This window comes from Pseudopodoces humilis, chromosome 7 (assembly GCF_049639895.1).
Source record: "Pseudopodoces humilis isolate 2021_Gansu_Grassland_sample_001 chromosome 7, ASM4963989v1, whole genome shotgun sequence".
Classification (NCBI taxonomy): domain Eukaryota; kingdom Metazoa; phylum Chordata; class Aves; order Passeriformes; family Paridae; genus Pseudopodoces; species Pseudopodoces humilis.
In genome coordinates, this window is record NC_142206.1 from 2,099,381 (window position 1) to 2,122,687 (window position 23,307).

The following is a 23,307-nucleotide window of genomic DNA, read 5'->3' on the forward strand; positions in this document are numbered from 1 at the left end:
AGATCATGGCAATGAATAAGGCACAAAGTAAACATATCTTATAGGAAATTCACTCTCATCCTGCACACAGCTTTAGAGCTGCTGTTATAAATCCACTGCAAACAATCAAAACTCCCATCAGCCAAAAAAGAATCTGCCCAAAGCATCTCAAATTTGCAGGAGGTTACAGGAGGTCTGTCCTGATGGGATTAACAGCCTGGGTCTGTGCTCAGAACATTTCTATCGTCAAAAAAAATGTAAATTTGGTCTTTGAAGTGGTCTTCCTATAATGAACCTCACTGGTTTTTAACCAAAGGGTATAGAAACTGCAACACACAGAAATTGTAAAAATCAGTTTTGAGTTGAAGCCTTGATGCTACGACTGAGGCAACAATATTCCATGCTCTGGATGAAAGAGAGTAGTAATTTAGTATTGGAAGACACAAAAAGATTCATTTTGCTGCATGCAAGATCCAACCAGCATTGCAATGATTTATTTTATGGCTTTAAACAAATAAATATTGAAAAAGTAAAGAAACGAACCCTTTTTACACTTAGTTTTCAAAGCACTTCTGAAATGGCTGTTTTGGGGGGTTTGTTCTGATGTCATTTTTACTGAATGAGATTTGCTACTACCAAGAGATGGAGCCAACACCCCTGTCAAGAAGATGCAGATCCTCATGTCTTCTTCCCATGGCTAAGGAAATATTTTTGCAGAAAATATTCTCTGAGGGAAGAGCTTTGAATTGTCAGCCCTTTCAGCACAAGCCAGCCCTGCAGATGGCAACGAAAAGAAATGAGTCTGGAGCCCACCAACCCTAAGATCAGTTGTGCAGCAGGAATTTCTCCTGTTCACACAGAGAAGGAACCAAAATTCACCTGTGCTTTCATCCATTCTACCACAACACTTGCAATGCATTGTTTCCAAGTGGTAAGTAAGGAGGCAAAGCCAGTGAATCCCAGCCCATGGATTAATGGAAGTTTTATGACACCACTGAGCTGGTTTTGGCTGCCCTTCTACTCATAAGGCCTCCCTCTTTGCAAATATTGTCTGAGGATTACCAACTGTATGTACATCACAAAACAATACCACGGCAATGGGTAGATCAAATTTGTTTTTATCTATTCTGTGCAGGGGGGAAAAAAAAAAATCTACAGCAATGGAAGACATGAAAGGCAAAAAGTTGTGCTAACAGAGACTTTGCTGCTTCCCAGGAGCACAGATTAACACTTAGGGTAGCTGGTGAGTGGGAAGATGCCTAATAGGCAACAGCAAGTGAGTTGGTAGATGTGTCACTAGAGCTCCATCAGCAGCTGTGTAATGCAAAGATTAGATATTGGTTACATTTTGTCAGTCCTCCCCAAAGGACTCAGAGCTCCATTTCTGTCCCCAGGCTAGAACATAATCACCATCCAGTCAGAAATCTGCATTCTCTGGTGCACTGGCATGTATCCACAGTGGGGTGGGGAAGCCTGTTAGTCACAGCACGGAAAATGCATCTGGAAGATGAAAGTAAGCTGTGAAAGGGCTCGGGAGTTAGGAGCAATAAATAAAAATGCTTGCTGTCTTACCAAACACTGATTCATTCTTCCAACCTCTCTACATTATCAAAATGACTGCTACAGGCAACAAGTGCAGAAGCAGAATTAGGTAATACCCTCTCAGACATATTAATAATAATAATGCATCTTTCTCATCATATGTTGGCAGCAGGAGAAGCTCTGGGGTTTTTGTCCAGAGAATCCAGTGAATTTGTCACGCTGTCCAAACAGAAATGGATCTGCAGCTTCATGGTTTCCTTCACAGCCCAGATCTTACAGCAGTTCTTGATTACATTCAAGCTTGTTTCGTATTTTTTTCTCCACACACACCATCTGTATTTTTTTTGGAGTGTCTGCAGGGCTGATTTAAGGGGCTCTGCCTATCCCAGCCAGATGCTGTTTCTCGATAACTTCTGGGTTAACCTCCAGAAGATGCACTGCTCCTGTCAGCTCGTGGGCTATGAGAGCAGCACGTGCAGGGGGTGGTTCTTCCAATGGTAAAGGATTTTTAGTAAAGCTAACCCCCCAAAAAAAAAACAGTAGACAGGACACAGCAGTATTTTTTCCTACTTAGACAGAGCTTGAGACTCAGAAAGTTCCTTGAATGGATGTGCTGGGTGTCTCCAAAGGCACACTCAGCAAGACCACACTGAAAACAAATACATGCATGTATAAAATAAAACACAAAATAAGGCCAGGAAACTTAACAGCTAACTTATTCCATGGTACAACAAGTATTTAGATAGAAGCAATAACCTAAGCTAAGATTATAACACACTGTTCTTATAGTCTGGTTTTGTGGGATTACTGAACACAGTTCAGCTTCATTTTGCAGGTCCAGGTTTTATCCATTTTTCCTGTTCCATTTCCAGCACTGGATTTCTTAATTTTCACATAAAGCACATGCAGCACAGAATTTCTTAGGAGTTCCTTGCTCTTCCACAATGACACTATCATTTATGTGCCATGTTTTTCCATTTCTCATTTAAGTGCATCAGATTTCATGGCAGTTTATTTTACTTATAATAAAATCTAAAAAAAAACCAGTTGATATCAACCTACAAATGTGTCTACTAATGGGAAGGGATGTTATGAGTAATATCAAATTATTAAATGAGGGTTTCCTTTGTCAGTCAGGAGTAACTGCTACATCCTCTACAAAGCTCTCAGAATAACTGAGACTGAATCAGACTGCAGTGTCTATAGGGCACGTCACAAAAACAAAATGAGAAAAAGTCACCACTCTTACACACCTTGGAGAAGGAGATTTGAGGTTTTGTACTGATTTACTCCCAGAAAACATCAACCCAAATGCAACTCTGGTGAAAAAAGGTTTTCCACCACGAGGCAAAGACAGGCAAGGGTTTCTCAAGCTCCACGTTAGCTATGAAGTGCTTGCACCCCATCCCCACACTCACACTTAAGTCAGCAAATACTGTGAAATAACACGTGAATCACCTGGGGAAAACATAATTTTGGGCTGCATGAAGCAGTTAACAAGTTAGACCAGTCTTTTCAGAGAACATTTTGTTGGGTGCACTGAAAGTTCCGATGCTTCTTCCCACAGCCCTGCCAGTCGAGCTTTGCTGCTGCCCACAGTTCATCTGAGAACACCCGGCTTTGGAACAAGTAAATAACAAGTGACAGGTGTGACTCAGCCAGCTCTAACTGAGACTGCAGCAGCACAGCAGCTATTGACAGATTGAGGGGGGAAAAAGGGGGAGAAAGGAGAGTTATGGTGATGGTCTCAGCTTAGGAGCCCAAGGGATATTTCCACAGTCAGCAGACTGACTGGTAGAGCCAGCTCTAACTCACAGTGGGGCTGTGGAAAGCAGAGGAAAATGTTTTTTAAGAGATAGAGAATGACAAGGCTATGACAAGATATCCACACTGTGCCTGGCTGCGGGGTAATCAGTCCTGGCCAGTAGAAAATGCCATCACCTCTCACTGGCAAATAGCTGAATTTTATTTCTAAAGTGAAGTTGCAACCTTTCAGACACAATGAAAAACCCTGATAAATCTTAGGCTTCACGTTGACTTGTCCACCACAGAATCATGAGGCCTTTTCAAAATAAGTCTAGCTGGAGAAGTCCTTGGTTCAGCTTGAAAAGGACATCCTGATTAGGCTGCAGGATTGCATGTGATGGTCAACATTATCTCATGTTTTCTCTGTCATCTGCTGGAGTTCTTCTGCCCATTTGCGTAGTTTTGCTCCTGAATACCAACTGATTCGATGTTTCAGTTGATTTAAGAATTACAACTGACATATTTTATCTTGTCAAAAAGCATTTGCCTCTTGAGGAAAGTCAAACCAGGAAGCAAAATAGCAGAGGGAGGTTCCTTCTCTGCCCCTGGAGCTGGGAGACCTGCGGGCTGCAAAACCCTTGATCCCACTTGACATCAAAAGGACAAGAGAGGGACAGAAAGAGATATGGGAGCCAAGAAAAAGGACAATGGAAGTGCAGCCCTTCAGTCAGGCCAAGTGTGCTGTATCAGTAAAGATTAGATTTTGATTAAGCAGACTTGCTGTGTGGAGGAGAGCACCCAGAGCAGGACAGGGCACTGACGGAGGAAAGAGTGGCTTCAGGAAACCTGAGTAGAACAACAAAAAAAGCCCCTCTAAACACAGGTGCTTAACCTGCCAATAAAATCTGTCACATTTCTGCATTGAACTGACCCTTTGGAGAACTTTGGAGGGGGCTGGAAGGAGCTGTGGGCAGAATCCTGTGAGCAGCACCACAAAATGCCTGTGCTGAGCAGAGCCAATTTGCTGCAAAGCATTTTGCTTCTACTTTTGCACATCTACTTCCCTCCCTGCCCAGTTCTGCTGATGCTGGATTTTATGTGCTCCTGGATCACTCTCTGTAATGACCCATGTTGAAACCATTAGGAAACATCTCATTAATGATTGACACAATAAACTGTGTCTTATTTAACTGTTGTGTTGTCAGAGCTTATACATATTTCAGAGTTAAGCGGGTCAGTTCATTTCTGACTTAATTTTTCACTGCTTTTCTTTCTAATGGTCTTAGCCAAATCACACAGGGATACTTCCAGTGTAAATTAGAAACCCTGTGGAATAATCCCTATATGTGTATGGAGGGTGAAAAGGAAGCTGCAAGGCCAAATTTTACCTCCATGGAACTGCATAGGACACAAAGCGAATTGAATTAAACCTGGAGTTGTGGAGTGTTGAAGGGATGAATTTGAATGCAAACACTGATTATGTTTGGAGTTGTGCTATAAGATTCTACCTTTCTTTGGTCTAATCACAGATAAAAGCCAAGCCCATAATAATAAAATCAGATATGCCCACTTTCAGATCTCAGTTTCACTCTAGCAGCTCTAAAAATGCACCTGCTCCACATTCCAAATACCTGTTATGGTATCCTGGTTTTCAAGCTTAGCTCCTGCACTGATTCTGTGGTTTTTAAGTTCCACACTCTGTCTCGTTTTGTTTTGTGGGTGACCTCCAATTCTGCCAAGGGTTTCAGGTGTGTTGTTATAAATTTAAGTCTGAAATGAGCTGGCCTGCTTAATTTAGGATGCCCATCGAGTTTAATGGAACAATTTAATGCTTCAGGTTTTTTTGTGCCAAAGGCTCCTGATTTCTCACAGCTACAACAGAGGCATCTAAACTCAAATTGTAATTTCTAATGCTGTTTGTAAAAGATTCTGCACAATCTGGTAGAATCTTCAAAGTCTATTTCCCACAGGTGCAGCCATTTAGTGGAAACCTTGCTTTTTGTACTTGACTCATCTTCCTGGAAAATCTTTAGTGCCTCTCCCCCTACTTTGGGAGGGGAAATGTGTTTGATAACCTCAGATCTTCACAAAAAGGTGGACTTGGTTCTGCTGCAGAGCAGCACCTGTGGTGGCCTGGAGAAGACACAACCTGTGTCACACAGCTCCTGGCAGGGCAAGGAAAAATGAGCAGGTGGTCCATGTTTCTGAAAAATTCAGTTCTTCCCTCCTGGCAGATGCAGCCCCCTGTAGAGGACACCATCTTATACAAAAACTTGTGCTATCAATGTGCCAACCCCTTCTCCAACCTCTACCTTCTACTGTTTTCCTGAGCCATTTTGAAGCTGTTTCTTCGTTATTGCCTTCTTCCAAGCAAGGCAGCAGAAGCCACGCTGCTGTGGCTGAGATCCTGGCCCCATGCAGGGTGTGCATGGCTGAGACCAGCCCTGTTTGGATGATAAAATTCCTCCTTCCAGAAGGGGATCTGTAAATCATCGCCTCGGCCTCTGTGTGATGTTGCAGCCCAGAGTTATATATTGTATGGATTTGACCACCCTCACAGTAAAAGAGGTTTTTCTGCCAGTGAGGATGGCACAACGAGTAAGCTGGGGTTATAAACTTCTTTTTCTTGGTGAAATACTATGAAAGTCAACAAATTTCTGTGGAACTCTTGAATGACCCTACAGGAATTCACTGAGTGCTCTCTGCTGAGCTGTAGAGATTTTTAAAGGAAGTCTCATTTCTGTAAAAACCACCAATTACACCCATCTAGAATTCTATAGGCCTATTCTCCTAGGGTTTGTTATGCCAGAAATCCAGGTCAAGAGCAGTGTTCAGCTACCATTCACTCCAAAACTCAGACTAACAGGGCTTGGGACTGCACAGCACCTTCTGCAGCTGGGCAGATGCCTTGATCAGCATCAGAGCTACCCCTGCAAGCACTGCAGGTGATGCTCACATTTTTCCTTCAGTAATGAACCAAAATGCTCTGATCTGAGCATGGCAAACTGCTGCTGGAGAATTGTTCACCATGAGCCAGACATTTTCAAAACACTCATAAAAGTAATTGCTACTTAACTCTGGCTGCACATCAGTGGATGTTCAGAAAAGGGGCTGGTGCAAGCTTTTGATGCCACAGGAGGTCCACAGGTGAGGGGCAGCCCAAAAAGTGCCACAACACCACGGGAGGAGCACCTTCCAAGGAGGGAAGGAAATTGTCTCTGTTCCTCTGTTTATTGCACCAGCAGCTGAGTCATCACAGCCTCAACAAACATCCCTTAATTAGACTTGTTCATTTTATCAATACTAAGGAGCTCTGGAGAAATAGCTGTAAATATTTATTACCGTTTCAAGACTGAAGTGCTTTTGCCACGCTGCATCCTGCCAGGTACCTGTCTTGGCAGCTCCTTTAGAGGGGAATGAGCATTTCCCTCCAAAACCAGACCTAATGCTGTGAAACCCTCTTAATAAAGCATCGTGAATCACAGCCCACTGAAGACTTAAAAAGAAGGGAAGGCAAGAAATTCCCCCAGTGCTGATGTACCGGACTGGTAAAGTGAGTTCAGTTCCCAGATCTCATCTGCAGCTTTGATCGTGGCACTCTGGATGTGACAGGCAGGGCTGTGGCAGAGGCATCCCTGGTAGGGACTCCTGCAGCTGAGCCTGCTGAATTCTTTCCATAATGCCCTATTTTCACTTCTTTCTGTTTTCTAAACTGGAATATTCAAGAGGAGGATTTGTACAGAGAGGATCCTTAAATCAGACCTGGAGATAAAGGGAGGTGGCTTTTCAATAAAACAGATTACAGAAAATTCAGGATAAAATTTGCTATTCTGTCCTCACTGAAGTTCCTGCAGGCTCTTTCTTTGAGAAAGCATACAAATTCTTCTGAGCAGGAGTGTGAAATACAGAAATGTGTCATTTACTGTCCCTATGATTATCCAGCCAAATCTACTCATTATGAGCCTCTGAAAAATGACAATTCACTCATTCTAAAGACCTGTTAGAATTTGGCAGCATTGTCAAAACTCCCTCTTCTCAACACATCTTCTAAATCAGGCCCTAGATTTCTCGAGCCAGACACTCAGGAAAAGGGTAAACTCAAATCTGGTTTGAAGCATTTTGCGTTAGCATGGCCAACAATCCCTCTCGTGCTCACTCTTTGCATTCAAAAGCACCAAAAGGCAGCTGCCTTGTCCCAAGAGACTTTTCCCTTTCTGCATTTGTTCTCCACAACAAAAATCATCTTCCAAATCCTACAGCTGAGACAGTGCTCTCACTGATAACAGCCCTTGCTTCACAGCCCTGCTTCCTCCCCAGCTTTTGATCCATTATTTACTGAAACAGATAAAAACTTTCAAGGGTTTAAAAAATAAGTAAGAAAAAGAGACTGTGAGATGAGAGACTGTTGTGTAAGTATTCAAAAGTAATGTTTCCCTGTTTCCAGACTTCTGCACCCTCCTTGCAGCATCACTGCTGTGTTCAGTGCATTTGCTCTGGTTATACACTACTAAAAACCAACAGCAACAGCAGCTTCCCCTCACCACCAAATTGTTCCCAGGTCTGAGTATTGCTCATTAAGGCAAGATTCTTTCCAAGTATATGGCCATAAAGGGGCAGGTCATGAAATGATTTTACTCCACAACCTGCAGTGCTGTCTGATAATACAAGCAAGAAAAAAGATTATTTATCCAAGGAACTGTTAAAATCTCCTTACCTTGGCTATAACTAGTGAGGCTCAGTGTGAACTGTAAATTGTACTGGTTATACTTGCCACTTGAAATCCAGTCACCTCATCACTTGATTATCAATATGGCTCAATAATAGGTCACTTGTTTAGTTGCTGTAACAGGGAATCCTGCTAAATTTGTAAAGGTAGTAGTTAGCAAATGATGATGCACCATTGGAGTGCTGGGACCAAACTGGAGTGCTGTCAACAGCAATTCAACAAAAAACTGTCACATGGAGGCTTCTCCTACCCTGATCAGCAATATTCAGCCATTTTCAATAAATTAATAGCAAATGAATTCTGCTTGCAAGGCAGAAACTATCCCATAATGAGCACACTTTTGCTGGAGAGGTTTCATGGAAGATGCCTCATTCCACATTCTCCCTCCACTCCCTGAGCCCCTTTAGAGGAGAAATGAGCTGAGAGGCTCAAAGAAGAGAGTACAAAAGCAGGTATCCCGTGTTATGACAAAAGATTTCCAGGTGTGAATCAATGCCAGACCTCCTGATGCAATAAACCATTAATAACAGGAACACTGGCACTGTACACCTTGAGGCATTAGTGCAGTACTGCCCATAAATGACATTAATAACACAGTGAGTGCACTGCAGGTGAGGAAAATCAGCGCTGCCATGAAATCACTACGTTCATTTAGGAATGAGCTCATTAAAAATGAAAAAAAAAATTAATGATTAGCCCTACATTACATATGATTTTCCATTTTGATATGAATCTGGGCTTGTTACACTGCACTTTCTGTCCAAATATCTGCCATAGCAATTTGATATAATTGGTTTTTTCTGTTAATTTCACTGAATTACTTTCAGTGCTCTAAGTAATAAAATGCTGACTCCATTTCACTGCTGACTGACAGACTCTGCTCAGTGTACCTTGCTCACTATCAGGATTTAAACTATGTTCATACAGCTTGAAAACCCTGCAGGCCCTAATCCAGCAGATTTGGGGATGTTTCCTGAGGATAAGTAGCAGTCTACCTTAATGTCATGTTTTACAACAACCATGTAGATAGAGTTCAGTAGTTTCCCATGAATTAGAAATGCCAGAAAAGAAGGTAATGGAAGAGGCTTGATTGAAAAATATTACCTTGGCATAACAGAAGGCATTTTTGGAAAACCTCACTGTGTTCTCCCTCTCCTTCCTGCAAAATGATAATTGGAAAACAACCCTGAGCCACTGAGTTTAGTACCCATTATCCCAATCATGTAATGCAATGTCAACATTTACGGAAAGGATTAATTAAAAAATGCCCCATGTAGCTCCCTCAAGTAAATTGGCTGTACTTTCAGCTAGGAAAAGTGGAAGGCAGACATTTTCTCACTTGTAAATGCTTTCATCAGCAATGAAGAAAACAGAATGCACATCTGGGGAAAGGGAGCAAAATCCAGGTTTGTGGTGCCAGAAGACGTTTCATTCCTGAACACCTGATCTAGGAACTGTGTGGACAAAACACCCACAGAGTGATTTGGGAAGTTGAATGGAAGAGGAAAACGACTCCAGCTTAAGCTCAAAGCAGCACAGAAGGCTTTGCCCATCAGCAGTGGGCTGAACAGGACACAGCAGTTAGTGGTAAAAAGCCCAGGTTTAGAGAGATAAGTAGCAAATAAATACAAATAAATGAAAAGAGCTAGTAGTGAGCTCTCTTCACTACCTTGTTCACTTCCATGAATGGTAATTCATGACTGCAAAAAAACTCCATTCATCTTTTTCAGGCTGAAGAATTTTAATATGCTCCTTCCTCACGAAGCAAAGGCCAAGGATGGCAGTGATGGAGACACCCAGAGAGCTGGGCAGGCAGGATAAACAGAAGTGTTCATCCATCTCCTCTAACACACAGGTTACAGAACAATTCCCATGTTCCTGTCACCTTAATTCCACTGCTGAGCACCGAGGAGAACAGTGATGGGAGGCACAGGGAGCCACCCTGAAAATGTGCACATCCCTTCTGGGTCACTGCACACCTGCAGAGAGCGTGTGGCACCTTTGGAGTGCTGCTCTTTATTCCAAAAACTGCTTATTCCACCAGCTCTGGGGGTGCTGCAGGCAGCAGAGGCTGCAAGGCTCTGTCAGCTCTTCCCAGTTTTCACAATTTTGTGAAAGGGCTCTCTGCTGTGATTCTCCCCAGCCTCCTGCCCAGTTCTCCCTGGCAGAGATGCATCTGTGCCTGGAGGAGCTGAAGGGGAGTTGGGAAGGAAGACAAAGTCTGCAAGGGCAAGGAAGCAGTGTGAGGTTAAATATCCCAAAAACATGAAGAAATCCTGCAGAGTGCCCAGCTGAAGATGCCAGCTCGGTGTCTGGCAGGGGTGTAACCCTCTCTGCTCCTCAGTGCAGGGGGAAGGCAGATGTGCACCCACACACACAGTGAGGAGGAGACTGCTCTGCTGCAGAGCTCTCCCCAGCTCCACCAACCTGTGAGAAGCAGTGTGGGTGGCTCTCGAGTCAAATGCAAATCAGGAGTGAATACAAATTTGAGGAAATAAATATAGGGAGAGAGCTAGTTTCCATTTCTTTCATATATTCTGAAATTGCAGCGATTGTTAATTCATTAACATAAATCACAGAGCTGGGCACCCTAAATCAGATCAAATATTCATGGAAACAGCAACTCTAAAGATATCACCTTCAGATAAACAGATGCTGGCCTTACAGAAACATGGGGGAAAAGGTAGGGATTCAGAAAAGCACATACATTTGCATACGAGCCACGCATCCACATACAAATACATTTATTTAATATTCCAGTCTAGCACGGCTACCAAAACATTCCTTGCCATATCAAAAGAGCATGAAACACATATGAACACATGCACAGGGCAAAGGATTCTTTCACCTTTAAAAGGGCATTTGTGCCTCTTGAGAGCAGAAGTAAGCAGCAGTCTTTGCTCACAGGCAGCACTGAATAGCCCAAGCATCAGCTCTGCCTAACTGCTGCAGAATTAACGCTGCTGTGTGCCAGCTATTTTTAATTCTTTAAGTGCAGGCAACACGAAGGGCTGGTGCTTTATGCGTAACACTAAAGGCAAGCAAAGAGACTTTGAGCTGAGTGAAAGCTCCTGAAAGAATGACCTGCAATACGTAACCCTGCAAACAAACCGGAGCAGGCAGCGCCTGCACGGGTGACAAAACAAACACGAAATTAATACAGAGCTCGGAACAATTCATCACAAGGGCCTCAGGGGCAGATTTACAAATGAGGCATGTAAGTGCCTTGTAAGATTTGCAGGGGCTGCCAGCTAACTCACTGGAGAAACCACCAGCCCCTTGAGAAGGCAGTGCAACTCCTGTGCCTGAATCCCTCCAGTGATCTTGCAGGCTCTCATCTGCAGCTGCAGGCACCTAAACACTTCTGGAATCCTCAGCAGCCAGAGCTCTGCTACTGCTGACTCACTGGAAACCACCGAGCCCTGCTGCCTGAACTACCTATGGTGCTTAAAACAGCCTTTAGAAACCCCTGGGGACTTACAATGCTTTGTTTCTTTGGCAAAAATGACAAGAAATGCAAAATATATATTATATGTAATATAGATGTAATAAAAAATATATAATATACACTATATAATATATAATGTATACTATAAAATATATTATATATAGTATATATTATATAATCATAATATATAATATACAGTATCTTATATACTATATACATATACTACATGACATGATATATAATATACAACATACAATATACAATATACAATAATCTATGTTCTATATTATATCTTATATATATAATATCTTATATCTTATATCTTATATATAATATACTATATATTATATACTATATATTATATCTTATATCTTATATCTTATATATTATATATTATATATTATAATTATATATTATATCTTATATCTTATATCTTATATCTTATATATTATATATTATATATTATATATTATATATTATATATTATATATTATATATCATCTATTCTATATTATATATCATCTATTATATATTATCTATCATCTATTCTATATTATATATTATACATTATATATTATATATTATATATTATATATCTTATATGTTATATCTTATATATTATATCTTATATATTATATCTTATACATTATATATTATATATCTTATATATTATATCTTATATCTTATATCTTATATCTTATATCTTATATATTATATCTTATATCTTATTTATTATATATTATATCTTATATCTTATATATTATATATTATATATTATATATTATATATTATATATTATATATTATATATTATATATTATATATCATCTATTCTATATTATATATCATCTATTCTATATTATATATCATCTATTATATTATATACATTATAATATATAATTTATAAAATATCTATTATAATATATAATATCTAGTATTTAATACATAACATACAGTATAGTATATATGTTTTATACTATATAAATTATATATGTGTATAATATATATAATTGGAAAACAAATAAAACCTCAGCTTGTGGCCCTCAAAAGCCTCAATGTAAATCTTGGCAGTAACATGGCACCCACTAAGGAGGGGGAGCACTCCAACAGGTAAAACACCGAATATCAGCACCCAGGCAGGAGCCACCCAGGTTGCTGCAGTAAATTGTCACATCCAGAGGATTACAGGCAGAGTTCAGCAAACTCAAAATAAGGATGACTTCCTGCTGGGATCCCTTTTTAGTCCTGTAACCTTCACGAGCCCTGACCCAGCTCCCAAGGAGTGATGAGCAGGTTTTAGTTTCATTCCAGGAGGCAGCAACAGGAATGAGCAGGGAGAGAGAAGCTTCCAAGAGCCCGACTTGCTATTTACTTCTGAGCATTTTCTGAAAGCTCCAACTGGAACATATTGCTATTTTTGCACCAAAGTTTATGTTAATTTCATCGTGTTTTACCATAAAAGCTTAAATCACACTTTGTGATAATGTAAATCACTGATCTGAAAACTCCCCACTGCAGCGTGTCTTCTTTTTGTTTTGCTCTCTCTCCAAAGAAATAGCTGAGCACCAGTGATTTGCATCACCTCTTCATGGGATTACCCAAAAACTTGATACCAGTTAGCTAACAATTTTTGAATAATCTCTCAGAGGAAAAAAAAAAAAAATTAGAAAGCTTATTTTGAGAAAGCTGCTGAGTGTTTGACACTTGATAAATGCAAGATATCTTGGAAGACAAAATATAATTGCGCATCATCTTTGAAATGTGCACTGGGGGAGTTTGGGGTGGTTGTTTGGTTTTGGGGGGGGATTTTTGACAATGGAAAACTGCTGAAAAGTTTAAATTACTGCCACAGTGATAAATGCAGGACCCAGAGCTGCAAGGGAGCACTGAGCAGGATAATGCTGATGGAATAAAAGAGGACTAGTGCATGTGCACATGTGTTTGTGTAAACAAGACCAAGTGCTGACAGGAGTTTTGTTTCAAACCAGAAAAGCCTGGAGAAATAGGTCAGACCTTTTAAGAGATAATTTGTATTTCTTGGTACCATGTGTTGGAGGAATGAAACAACAACTGTGCCAGTAATGTCTCTGCAGCTGCACTCGTGGTGCTTGGCTCCTGGGAAGTGGGGACAGATGCTCGTCATCCCTCTCTGTCCCTACACCCAGCACTGCCTCCTGGCTCCCCACCCAGCACCACAGCCAAATTCCAGTTTGTTTGCCATTCAGGGCATGGCCCAGTACCCCTCTGGACAATTCAACAGGAATTGATGGGGAGGTCACCCCTAGCAGAGGAATCCAGCTCGCCCAAACCTTGGGAAGCCCTTTCCGCTCTTCCTGCCTGTCTCTCCCCATGCCAGCACCCCCAGAGCTCCCAGCCCTTCCTTCCCCCAGCTGCAGGCTCCCTCTCTGCCACCTGAGAGCTGCTCCATCCCACGCTTGTGCTGGTTGGGAGCATCAGGAAATGTCAGATAAAAGCCCAGCTTCTGTTATCAGCTCCCCTCCATCTCTGCAGGCACAGAATTTTATGAAAGCAGGAAGAACCTGAGACAGCAGACAACTCTATCTCTGACAAACTTGATGGAAACTGGCCAAAGGATTAAAAAGTTACTGAGAAAGGTTGTACTCTCAATCTGTCAAATGGGCTGGGAAGAGAAAGGCAAAATCCACGGCTTTAGTTTTGTTTCCCTAGGAAAGCAACCAAAACATTTCAAAACGTTACCTTGTGTTTCTGTATCAAAAAATCAGTGCATTTGCAAAATCCCAGAGAAGCCAGAATCGTTTCTGTTAAAGATTTCTGCCAGCACCATCAGGCAGGGAGCTGCCTGAGGGAGGAGAGCCGTGTACCCCAGGGATCCACTACATCCCCATGCTTTGGGTATTCCAAGCTTCAGGGTCAGTGCTCCCACCCTTTCCCTGGGTTCTGTGCCAGCCACTAAGCAGCAGAATCCAAATGTAACTCAAGAACAAAATGCTACATTTGTTTTGATCACATTAAAGTCAGAAGGAGCTATTAAAAGAAGTTGTAGCAGATGACTGGGTCTCAAAGAACCACAGGCAATAAATTCACATGGCAGTTTTGTTTCATAACTTCAGTCCTACTTATTCTTTCTTTCTCTATTCTAATTACTCCCTGATATGGAATTAATGTAGAAACCAAATTAAATGCTCAGGAAAGTGCATGAATCAGCTGGCCTGAAAGAAACAACTATTAAAAACAATTAGATAAAAAAAAACATCAATTTAGAAATGTTTCTGCCTGAGTCAAAGAACAAACACAAAGACAAAATGGAGACCTGTGATGCCAGGAAAGGAGCAGCCTCTCGGGCTGTTAGGGAGGTGTTTGATAGCACCATGCTGGCACCAGGTTGGTGGCCTGCTACCTTCAGAGAGCATCAGGGCTGGCACCGAGGAGAAATACATTCAGATTTATATTGCTCCATCACAAATCCTCCCAAAAGAGTGCTGGGATGTCAGTCACAGGCACACTGGGATGGCAAACACACTATGCTTGGAGCAGGGACACAGCACTGGACCAGGCAGATTGGCTGATCTGAGTCAACCCAAGATAACATTAAAAAGTGAAGATGAAAATGTGATGTTCTATGCTGAGATTAACTCCTCAAAAGCAGCCACAGGTAAGGAAATACATCACAGTAAAATGGATCAGGGCCCTCTCTCCCCTCTGGATTTAGAGAGAGAAACCAGCCCATGACCACTGTTCCCCAAAAAATACATAAAGAAACGAGGATTGATATCCAGAGATCTATGAGTGTATCACTGACTCTGCATGGGTGGAGCTCCTGCAATTCATGACATTTTTTGGAAGTAAAATGTGCAATAGTGTGGACTGTAAGAGCCTGAGCTCCCCAAATGTAAATGCTGCACCTTGGAACACACTCATTCTCCAGAGCTGATGGCATAAATGGGCATCATGTCATCTCTGAAGAGCTCTGCCAGGCAGAGTTTAACTGAAGTGTTGGAGTCAGAGGCACAGAGTGTGTGCCCTTATCTCTGATACCCAGCTCTGACATCCAGGAAAACACTGAATTTCATATAACACCATGAAAACAACTGTTAAAGTTGGATAGAAAAGCTACAAGTGTGAGTGTGTAAATTAGAGAGTTTTCTTAAGTCACTGGGTGAAAAAGGTAAAGTTTAGAGTTTAAGTTAGTTTAAGAGAACAGAAGACAAGATGGAGGATTTATGGTGTTGTCTCTTGTCCTTCTTCTTTCTGCTTCTTCTTCTACAGGTTTTTGGGTAGTAGGAGGTGATTGATAAAGAATGCCACAGTGCAGCTCACAGGTGATGGGTCATTGGCTCATTAAGAAAAATAATTGACTTGTCTATTGTTAATTTCATAGGAATGAGCATAAAGATAAAGGAACTGCGTAGTTCAGGGCCATTTTGTGTCTTCAAAGACCAAAGTGAGCCACAAGGCCATTCTGTACCATCAGAACAAAATGAGCCAGGTTGCAGTGAATTGAACTTGTGCAGAAAGTTTGGAGACCTGCCAAGTTTTGTGATAACATCCTAATAAACACGAGAAACAAGATCCTAACGAGCTTTGGAGCTTTCTTCTGACCCAAAGAACTGAGATAAGTGGGATCCCCATGAGGGAACATCCCCAAAGAGCTCAGCCCAGAGGAGACTGAGAAATCCAGGAATGAAAAGAAGTGCAGAAGAAGCACAGCAGCAGAATCAAGAGAAAAATAAGAAACAAAAAGAATTTTTAAAAATTCTACAAAACAGCAACACAAACTCCTTGCAAGGGCTGGGGCACCCACAGGAGACATTTCCTGAAGTGACTTCACCATCTCTCTCCTCTTGAATACTACATCTTTTCTCTGGCAAAGACAGCTTACCCAGTCAGCCTAAAAATACTCCTAAGAGCAATTTTCAGCACACAATGAGATATGTACAGGTTGGCAAGTCTTTAAAAATAATCCCTATTGCACCCCACTGACAAAAATACACACCAGAAGCCTCACTAAATGCCACACCACCAACACTGTCAGTATATATTTTAGGAATAAAAAAATGAATTCTTGCACAAAACTCCATTTATTCTAAGTTTCCCAAACTGTGTTGCTGCCTCAGTCATAAGAATCCACTTGCATTGAATAGAAAACTTTTCTGTGATCCCTTTTTAGGCATGAAAATTATCAAAGGTGCAGTGTTAATAGTCATAAAAAGTCTTTTATGGAGACTTTGGCATCAGCTAAAGTAGCAAACCTTGAGTTATTGACAAGAACAAATGCCAATATTATCACTGGGAAAAGCACTGATCTAGCAAAAGGATTCCAAGTGTCACTCAGATGGGGCTAAGTCTTACTTCATCCAGAAACAGAGAGATAAAATACATAACTTGTCTTTATGTAATTGCTACCATTTTTGTATCATTTTTCACGTGTTTAAATAGTACTGAAGAGAAACAATGACACAATTCTGATATTAGAAAGTCTGTAAAAAGAGGAATGTGCTCTGTAAGTGATAAATCTTTGTTTGCAGAGGCACACATTGAGTGCTTAAGAGGCAAAACCAAAAATTTCTATCAAAATGTGCTGAAACCCCCAGATATAGAAAAAGATACAGAAAAGGTGGAATTTGCTTTCACACACACAATTTGACTCACTCTTTAACTGGTAGTTTACTGGTGGGTGATGTGAGGTAAGACCACTTTTCAAGTTAATTAATGCCAAATTACATTTCCACAGAAGCAAAGGAAACAAGAGGGACCAAACTTTTTCTAAAAAGAGGAGGATGAATCAATATAGTTGTTTTTACTCTCAGCAAAATTGTATTTGGATTTTAAAAAAACCCACACCAGTGAGAAGACTTATATCACTGTATTTCTTTCTTCTCTCTGGAAAGAGAAATCACCAATATCAAAACAACAACTGTGCACCACTCTGAACTGGAATAAAGTTCACAGCATTCCTGAAAATGTCACACACAGAGCAGAGATGTATCAGAGCTAATGCAGGTAACTAATTTAACTATTAGTAATTTAACTAATGCAGGTTAATGCACTTCACACTGTTGTCTGGCTAGCAATTATATTTCCTGAAAAAACCCTGCCTTTTATTAAAGGGGGAAAACCAATTTTAAGAAGGTACAGATAACTGAAATGCCACACTGAAGTTATTTATCTTCCAGATAAATCTTTATTTATTGACATTGTCCCAGTCACTGAAGGGCTCAAGAGATAAGCAGTACAACTTGCTGGGCACCTTAAAATGGCAACTTCAGTTTGTTTAAGCCTGCACTTTGGGAGAGGCTTTAGGAGAGACTTTTAGGAGAGCATCAGTGTAATTTTCTATACTTGATGCTCTCCGTTCAAGTTTCACCTTCTTCCTTCGTGGTTGTTGCAGAACAAACAAGAAAAATCCTGAAAACCTCTGAAAACCTTCTGAAAACCTCTCCCAGCTGGAACCCTACAAACTGAGGGGAGAAACAGCCCATTCCTCAGAGGCAGCCCGCTGCTCAGAGACTCAGTCCCCAGCCACTGATGTCCCCAGGATTCCTCCTGTGCCTTCCCTGACCAGCCCAGACCTCACAATCAAGATAGCCCTGGTTAGACCTAATTAGTCACAGAAATACCCAAGTATTTTAAGCAATTCAACATCAATTCAGTGAATTTAGGCTGGCTACAATGCTCAGAATTTTGCTCTGTGTGCACAAGTGGATGGCATTGATTTCAGCCATAATTGCATAGAAAGACAATTTTAGAAACAAATTAGCAGTTAAATAATTGTAGAAATTATACAGAGAGATTTCTTTGATTGGACAGTTGTAATAATAGCTGCAGAAATCTGTCCTACACAGACTCTGCACAATATGCTACATTATTGTAGCCTAAAGTTAATATTGTTAAAAACCTCACCGCATTCCGAGAACACGCTCCTGTAAAATTATTTCTTGGAGGTGATTTTAATTATCTGCATTCAACTGAAACTATTGGCTATATTGAAATATCTGACAAACCCTGAATATTCCAAACACTATTATCTCAGTCCTGCTCCCGTTATCTGTTACTTTTAATTCACCACTGGTTTTTTATTCCGAGAGAGCTTGTTGGTTTTCCAGCAGAACACACCGTGCCCTGGCAGCCCACCCAGCAGGGAGGAGCGTGCCACAGGAGTGTAATTTCAGATAAGCATTGGATGTGCTTCCCTTGGAGCATTCCAAGGGTTTCATTAATTGCAGTGGCTGACTTGGGGCCTTTTTGGAGGACAAAAATGAGATTAATATCAAGGTGCAGCTCCCATCTCCTACCTAAGGCACCGAGGCCCACGCTGCAAAGCAGAGGAAGCCAAAGCTCTCCCAAGAGTCCTAGAGCCAGAGGGAGAGTGAAGCATCAATAAGGGTTTGGTTTGGGTTTTTTCCCTCAATTGTTGATTGTCTCCCTATTGCTAGTGTTAGGAGACAAAGCAAAGAAAGAACAGTATTTATCTTTGTTCTATGATACTGTGACATTTAAACAGGGTAGACAGGCTGGATTAGCAGAGAAAGGATATGACTGATGGTGGAACAAAAGGAGGATGGAATAATTAATGCCCAGGATTGAATTTTTATGGACAATGAGCTACTTTAAATTCACTTTATATTTCTATCAGACTAAATTTTTGATCTAGTGTTCTTTAAATTTCAGCGAGGCATTTGATTTTATATCTCACATTTTGCTTAACAAAACATAAAATTGACACAGTGCCTATGCAATAGACTTTAAATGATTAAATTGAGCAGCAGTGCTTTTAATAGACTCACGTGGGGACTGATTCTCAGCCCTGAAGCCAACATTTCAGTCAGGAGGAAATCAAAACTATCTGATAAAAGCTCTCAGAGGACAAGTGGGGAGGTGATGATCAATGAATGTTGAGATGCAGTCAGGTACCAGACCACACATCTGGAAATAAGGACCAATTTTACAGGGTAGGAGTGTCTGTGAGGGCAGCAGTGGTGGAGGGAGGTGGCCACTGAGCAGCTGCCACAAGGAGGAGGAACATTTGAGCTGCAGGTTCGTTAATCTTGGTTCTCTCAATTCCACCAAAGTCTGCAGAGTAGACTTGTTCTTAATTAAGATTAATTAAAAAATTAATCTTGGAAGCAGAGATGAATAATCAGATCAATGGACACCACTACAGAAGCAACCTTTATTCAGCTTTGACATTTGGGAAGATCAGCACTACAACAAAAACCTGGATCTGACGCTGCCGCTGATGCCCATTGCTGATGAGCCAGGAACACCAGCCCAGCTCGGAGGCTGCAGCTTCAGAGGGACACCAGGCTGAAAACACCTCAAAGAGGAGTCACAGGAATGGTGAAAGATGTGGGAAATACATCCCTGGTTGGCTTCTCACCTTTGAGAACCCAAAGCAAGAGGCATGACTTGACCACAGTGCAAAAGCTGCTGTGCCACGTGCCCGTCAGTCACTGCAACAAAGAGAAAACTCATGGCTCAAGTTATTCAGAAGGCAAATTTCACACTGGTGGCTCCTTTGTGACCTAAATGCCTGGAAATGTTTTACCAGAAAAAAGTTTTCCCGTGTTCTGCACTCCTTATTGCCAACCAATACCCTTCTCCAGCTTGCACTTAGTTATGTTTTTGGATATGGGATTACTGGAGGAAAAGATGCAGGTGTAACCCCATGTCAACAACATTTTGTACATGGATTCTCTGTAAAACATGAAAGTTTTGCTTCACTCAACACAAAGAGCTCTTGGGAGGTGATAATCAGGTGAAACTCCTTTTGAAAATAACTCAGTAACTTCATGTTAATTATGTGGTAGGAGTTCATAATCCTATAATAGGTGTTTCAGCAGCCTAAAGAAAGGTACACATAGAAAATGATGCTTTTTTTTAATAGCAGGACAGCCACAAAGAGCACCTCATAAAATGTCTAATCCACACTCCCACTTATTTATTTAGCAAGAGATCACTGCCTGTAGACAATTTAGAGGTCAAGTTCTAATAGCCCAATAAACTCAAACACTTGTTTTTAAGCAGCAACACATTTTAGATACCAAACCTTGCATAGGGCAATATACTGATAAATTCAGGAGGCTGCAGCTTTGAAAACATCCCTGTGGTATCCACTGTGAGAGCTTTTTTCTGTTTATGGACTGACAGCCAACAGCAGACAGGTTGGTTTTTTTCCAGCTCTACTTTTATGTGTATCTAATTCAGCAGATACATTCAGAGAAAAAAAAAACAAAACAAAAATTTAAAAAAAACCCCAACAAAACCAACCGAATAAACAAACAAAACCACACATCAGGGTTTGAGACTTTCAGATCTGGTGAGCACCAGGAAATTCAGACAAACTGGGCAGCTACAACAATCAAGCCTGTAGCAGTCTTAAAAACATTCAGATAAGACCACAGAAGTACTTTAAAAGTTACAGTATCGTGGATGGCCAGACCAGAATATGTTAAATAAAACCAAAACCATCAGTTTTAATTGTTGAAAACTACCCCTAAAAATTACAGCTCTCATCGAAGAGAATGACAGAAAACTGTCCTGATTAGCCATGACCCCTATAAAAATCCAATTTTTCACTACTGACACATTCATCTGCCAAAGCTACTCATCAGATTAAAGGAAAACTACACAAAGGAAGAACTCATCAAGCCTGTAATGGCTTCTTTTAAATCAGTTTTTCAGAACTTGAGTGACAGAGAACATCAAATATGCTAAATCATTTTCATTATTTTCAAAACAAAGAACAACTATCTGGTAAGAAACTGCTTCCTCAGATAAACTTCCATATTTCAGCTCTTTTCTTACCATTTTTACATTGGTTGCCAAAATATTTTGCTGGTGTCAGTTATTTCATTGTTTAAGAAATACCACAGAAAACCAATACATCTTTGTTTCCCATTCCTTTGGAATCTGGAGGGGTTTTTTTTGACATTTTAATTTCAAAAATTAAATTTTTGACATTTTAATTTTCAATTTAATTTCCATGCATTTAAATGCTTAGCCTTTTTCTTGTCTTAGTAACACTTAAAAATCAGTCTCTTAGCCACGTGAATGACATGCATGTATGTATCAATCTTGTATTCAATATATATATATATATATCAATCTAGGAATTATCCCAGGTTTAATCTACAAAATCCTCGCCTCTCAAAGGCAAGGCACCAATTTGTTTAAAGACTTCTCACACCTTTTCAGCTGAAGACACTGCAGTGAGATCATCACTAGGCAGCAGAGTGGTGCAGGATAGTTCTGCTGCTTTTTTTATTACCTGGGATACAGATGGGTTGCAATTTATATATCAGCTCCTTCCAGGAAGGTTTTATCACCACCCATCTGCAGGAGCACTGAGGGAAGCACACCCCAGTGGGCATCCCAGGCACAAAGACTTTCCTAGAGAGCAACCAAAATCTCTGCAGTCCACACAGAGGCTCTCCAGCCACAGCCAGGAAAATGCAGGGTGATTCAGGAAAAATATAAAATATATTTTATATATATCAGCTAATAATTCAGGAATAATTTTAGATATATCAGCTAATAATTCAGGACTAATTTTAGATATATCAGCTAATAATTCAGGAAAATGTGAGGGTGATTCAGGAGAAATTTCAAAAGAAGAGCTACAGCTGCTCCCCTGCTGACAACACCTGAAAATTGGAGGCCCAGACTTACGCTGTGTGTTTACACTCTTACACAGATTCTGCTCTAATTTCTCCCACGTATTCTTCCCACTCAAACTCAGTAGGAATCAGCTGGAGTACTTCCCTAAAAAGGTTGCTAACAGGTGTTAAAATGACAGACAAGGTGTTGTCGACAGTTTCACTTCTACAGCAATGAATGGTGGAGAAAACACAGAAATGGGCACTGTCTTATCAGTCTGGGGTTTTGTTGATTTCAACTTTGAATGTTCTTTCATTTCCTTCCTTCTTTCCTCCTGCTCCCAAAATGCAGGAAGGTATTTCTTGTGATTTAACCTCCAGATGGAGTAGAAATATGTGCATATTCTATTTGTTTTAATAGACTCACATGGGGACTGATTCTGTATTTCACATATTTCTAGATGTGAAATATGGTAACATTTTGCTATACGTGCTGTATGTGCCTCTTAGAAGTAATCATCATTTAAATATATTATTCATATCAATTATACATTATATAATATGACATAATAATATATGATCATATATCGTGTATAATTAATTATCTATTCTATATTAATATCTAATTAATATCTATTAATTTCTAATTAAACACCCTCACTGGGAGATTGTCTGTGTGCTGTTTGAGCTGAGAAATGCCCTGTCCTGAGCCCCTCAGTGCTATCCCACCTTGCTGGTTTTGCAGTTCAGGAAGTGCAGAAGGGAGCGAGAACAGTAAATAACCACCAAAATGCTCATTTCTTTTTTAATGAAATGTTGACATGTTTGGACACTGAAGCCTAAATTCATCTGCAAACATTAGCAGTATTTACTGCAGCAGAAACAACCTTTCCCACATGCCAGAGAAAATACCATAAACAGAAAATTACTCACAGTCCCCTTTCTCTTGTTCATCGGCCTGACCTCGAGCAAGTGTGAAAGATTGAAAAAAACAGAACACTAGGAGGGTGCAGTACACTACTGGGTGGGTGAACATGTCAGGAAATAAGATTTAAAAGTTCTTTTACCTTAAACAGCCAGTCAGAAATTCCCTACAGGAAAAAACATGGATACCCTTCAACCTCCTCTGAGCTACTTGCTTGTCTTAACAAAGAACAGCTTCACTGGAGTGGTTTCAGTGTAGATGAATTTAGAGCATTCTCTATCTGTGTGAATACTAAACCCCAGGTTATTTACTAATTACTGATATATAATTATATATCAGCTAATTAATTATTATCATCTCAGTTC